The 5,135-nt window shown below is 32.0% G+C and overlaps 1 protein-coding gene across 1 annotated transcript in view; it reads left to right on the forward strand.

Annotated features, from left to right (window-relative positions):
• The window catches only part of LOC118733859 (neurobeachin), a 20,078-nt gene that overhangs the window by 417 nt on the left and 14,526 nt on the right, over positions 1 to 5,135 (forward strand). The gene's annotated exons all lie outside the window — the stretch shown is intronic.

Genomic DNA, 5,135 nt, shown 5'->3' on the forward strand with positions numbered 1-5,135 from the left:
AAAAAAAATTGACTTCTCTTTCGCTTTTTATTAAACTTTTTAGCATTGAAACTTTTCTAAAATTCAACTATCACTAAAATACTAAGAAGTTCTAAATTTTTATCGCATAGTAAACAAGATCATGCTTCTAAGGTAAAATAAAAAGAGGCATTCACAATTTTTTTTTTCAATCGGTTTTCCACCAATCGGTTACTATCCACCTTGACTACCGTTGCTAATGAGTTGGCAATTTTCGTAATTTCTGAGCTAGAAATATGTTATTCTTCCGGTGTGTTTTTCACTTTAATATGCTATGCGAGCTACCTACTATTTAAATACAAAATAATGGCCTATTTCATAAAAAATAAAGTAGTTTTATAAAAGATTTATAAATTGGAAAACCCTTGAAAACGTCAATATATAAAGCTCTTTAAACCTACTATATTTTTTATGAATAAGGCCATACAATTTTAAGCTAATATACGTATGTAAGAGTATAACAAAAGGAAATAGCTGCTATATTTATTAACCTTAAGCTGCTTTATATGCAACTTATCTACATTTCCGTGTTCCATAAACATATATATTTACTTACATTTAAACTTCTATCTATCTACCTATATACATATGTATGTATGTATCTGTCTAGTTGCCTCACTTTCTGTTCTATTTTATTGTTAAAGATTTTCCTTGTTGTTGTTGTTGTTCTTTGAATAACTTCAATAATTGCAATGCATAATTTTCAATAAAATTTATTTATGAAATTTCTTCTTCTTCTGCTAAATACTACGTGCCACACGAACACATGTAAATGCAATCACTGGGAATTCAACTATAACAATCAATATGAATTTTCAACGCCAACGGCAATGACAATGGCCATTTTCAACTACGTTTAACAACACCAAAATACAACAATACAAATGCCACTGTCAATGTGACTTAATAACTTCGTCAACTATCATTTATCAATAACAAAAACAACAAATATCACCAACAACATCAACATCATTGTTGCCTGCAGGCGCTCGCACAATACAAGATGGTGACTATGAAATTATTGTAGTTGATGAAAATAATCCATCGGTATTGGCGGATAATGATTCACATTCAAGTGGTCCACCCTCAATTAAGGTGAGTCATACAAATAGCATGCACGGATATGAAGTATACTGAAAAATTTAACCTTACACACACACACACACACACACCACACATACATACCATCATGTCCACCTGAGAGCGAAGATTTCATAATATCTTACGAAATAAATTTTTACCCCTAAACAACTCAACATAAATATTATGTTACTATACATACATAATGCAGTTATATAAAAAAAAAGTTAGCATGTGATTAAATATTTTCAATAGAAAAATATAACTTATACTTTTTCACAAAGAAACTAATCGAAAAATACTCGTATGTGAATACCTACCTATGTACATACGTATTATAAAATCAAAATCAATAACTTATGTATGTACACTAGGGTGCGTTACTCTCCATACAAAAAAAAATACAAAAAAAAATTAATAAAATTTATTCGGCCGTAGTTATAATAGTCAAAATAAAGTCGACTCTAAAGTAAGAGCAGATTTTTTTGACAGATAAAACATTGAAAGTTATGTCAAAAATCTGCTTTTAACTTTAGGTTCGACTATATTTTGACTTTAAATACGGGGCATTATATTTTAATATTTGCGTCGAAATATTTTCAAAAAAATCATCACAGTTTATAAAAGAAATTAAGCTTAAAAGGTCTGCATTAAAATGTTTAAAATTTTTCTCAACGTATTCTACATAATCAGAATTTTAGAGGTATTTTCAAATATTTCTAGTTCACATAAATCTTAATATGAATTAAACCGAATAAATTTTGCGGAAGTCTTACAAGATAACAGATTTTATAATTCCTGTGGAAAATCCGCAACTTTTTGTGATGATGCACACTAATGTACATATACATGCATCTTTACTAAAACTTCATTTAAAAAATTCCTCACAATTGCTCATGCTTGTACACATTCATAGGTACACACCCATGATGGTACACACACTTCTAAAAAGAGTGGTTGTTCTGCAGGAAAACTTTACAAGTTGCGTACTTTCTGCATAACCGGCACTTGCGTGCAAGCAGTTTATATATTTGTCTAAATGATATACATACATTTTATGCATGTATTTGATTTTGATTCCTCAAAAACTTTATACTGACAAATGCAGTTATGGACATTAAGTTAGAGTCAAGGGTAGAGCTAATCTCAAGTATATGTAGAAAAAATGTATGCATAGCAGCATAATTAAATCCATACCCAGGAGATATGTAGCCGTACTAACAATTAAGATTACTATATAAATAATATCTTTTAGTACAAAAAATTGCCTTAATTCCCCAATTTAAGTCTGTTTCCAATTATTTCCAGCGAATTTCTCAGTTTTCATAAAATCATGTATTTCCTATAGGGTCATTTCGCACAAGTCCTCTTTGTGCTAGCGCGCTGTTATAATCAATTGCAATCTTCATATTTTATGTTGGGAATACTATTCGAGCTTCATAGATGCAGAATACTGTTTGTGTGAAGTCTCCAAGGAATTTCTAGTCACACTGCATAATCTTGCACGTGTTTATGTATTGTATATTTACTAGTTTGTAGAATACATTCTTCTGGTTGCCGTTATGAATGCATTCTCAATGCAATGTCACAGACTATAAATAATATTATTATATCTCTACATATATTGGTAAAAATATGGAATTGCAGATTTGGAAAATAAACTAACTTGCATGCTATCACTTTAATCAATATCTCTACAGAGCTAAATATCTGACTGCTCATGCTTAATGAATAGGATTTTGAATGCTGTAAAATGCAAACTACATCACTAATGCTTGTGGTTTCAAGGTTTTCTGAAATTTTGCAAACCTAGCGAAATTTTTTAATAAAAAAATTTATATTTATTCATCGCTAATCAATTTCCCTCGTTTTTGTATGCCTTGCTTACTTTAATGTACGACTTTATGTACGTATGTAAATATTTCTCTTTTTACAAAGTACTCGGTTTTATGAAGGACATATGTATGTTGATATATTTACTATAATAATTAATAATAATTACTTAATATGCAACCGCCTATGTTTGTAGAATTAAATACTGTTCTTTTTTTTCAAAAACCGGGTTTCGAGTTACTCGAAAAATGGAAATATGAAAAACCGGTTATATTTTAAATATTTTCTCTACAATCAGGCACTTAGAATTCAAATTGAATGGGTTGGAAATTCACTAGAAAGTGAATTGCAGAAACTGCCTGAATAACTTTTGCTACCAGTCAGAAATCATGACCAAATTTAAGTTCGAAGTTATAAGAAAGTCACACCTATCTATTCTGCGCTGGTAACAAAAATTTCGTAAACGGTAAATAACGTGTCTCTCAAATTTTAAACCCTTTTATAGTCCATGCACTCCTGCTACCATTTTGTAAGCTGGTAACAAATGAATGCACCATCAATGAACTTTAAAAATAACGCCCGAAAATTTAAACATCGCGCTGAAATTGTCGAGCATATTTAAAAAAAAAATACTAACATTATCTAAATAAACAAAATAAATATAGCCAAAATTGGTCAAAACTTATTCAGCTGACCACAAAAGTACCTAGAATTGCGCCTATAAGAAGTGGTAAAAAATTTTGGTAATAAAATTTTTCGGTTACAAAATCGCTGGTAGCGTGCAGAATATAGTACCGTTTGGTTCGCCGATCTTATAAAGATTAGATCGTTGACACATCAGTCCCTTATCGGGAACAACTTTAGCATATAGAACCGACTGTCTTGGGAATGAGATTACACCAACCGTTGATCCAGGCCGACTATACAAATAGAGTATATTGCAGAGAGGCCATTTATCGGGAATCAGTCAACACTTTCGTCAACTCTCCCCCCTTGAATTCCATCGTCGAAGACCAACGCCAACTATCGCAGACGAAGAGCTCGAGTTGCTTCTTGAGACTCGCGATACTCAGTTAAACTGTTCAATTCAACTTGAATGAAATGTTCGTTGTAGTTGTTTCATCTTCAAATGCCCACTATATGACCACATCTTGCATCCCTTTCACAAAAGCTAAAACCCGTCGGATTGGCGCTTTTCCTTAGCCTGCCGTTAAGTGAGAGGGAAGACAACATGTAGTCCATGCACTGATTTAAGTAGAATTTAGGAAGCTGCTACAACGATAACAACAGTAAAAGATTTTCGTTAGGTTTTCCCTTAACCTTTTTTAAGTAGTAGAACATTTTCTAGTTTTCAGATATAAAATTAATACAAACGCTTAAGTTCCATTTTTAGTAAAATAAATATTTAGAACTTCTGGATTCTGTATATAAATAAATTAGGTTCCGGTTTACTTGGTATTCGTAAAATTTAAAATTCAAACAAACCGCCTAAAAATATTCCTGTGTGGCCGAGCTCCGGGAAAAAACGGAGGGAGAGGCCACTCTGACTAAGGGGTTAGAGTGCGTACTACCACGTGAAGGGGCCAGGGTTCGATCCCCAATCCGAAACTTAGGAAACGTTTTTTCTAACAATGGTCGCCGATCGGCAGGAAATCGAAAACCTCCGAATATATTTCTGCCATGAAAAAGTTTCGCATACTCCGTGCTTATGTAGTTCTATGAGAATAAGTAAATATATTGACTTAAAGTATGTATTTAGCACACATAAAGTAATTAATATCATTTAAAATGTTTAGTGACATAAAAAAATACTTAAGTAAATAATACTTTGATATTCACTACACAATACATAAATACCTAAATACCAGTATTTAGTAAATGCAGTTTTGCCCATCACTACTAGGACCTTTCATTAGGTTTGGCCGCAAAAAAAAAAAAACAAGATTTATAATTACCTCTGCAGTTTGAAAACTTAAGTCTAGAGTATCTTGGCTTCTTGGAATTCACCCCCCCCCACACTCATTATGTTACCACGTTTTTAGGATGCGGTTATACCACAAACTATTATGATGCTAAAACCATCTCAACGTAAGCCATCAAACTTGGGAAGGTAATAACAAACTTTCTTCTTTCACATGGCTACTAACCCGGTCTAACATTCACACATAAATATGTATATATATCTGGTATATTCAGAAATATGG

This window comes from Rhagoletis pomonella, unplaced genomic scaffold (assembly GCF_013731165.1).
Source record: "Rhagoletis pomonella isolate Grant_MI unplaced genomic scaffold, Rhpom_1.0 Rhpom_scaffold_00002, whole genome shotgun sequence".
In the NCBI taxonomy this organism is placed as follows: Eukaryota; Metazoa; Arthropoda; class Insecta; order Diptera; family Tephritidae; genus Rhagoletis; species Rhagoletis pomonella.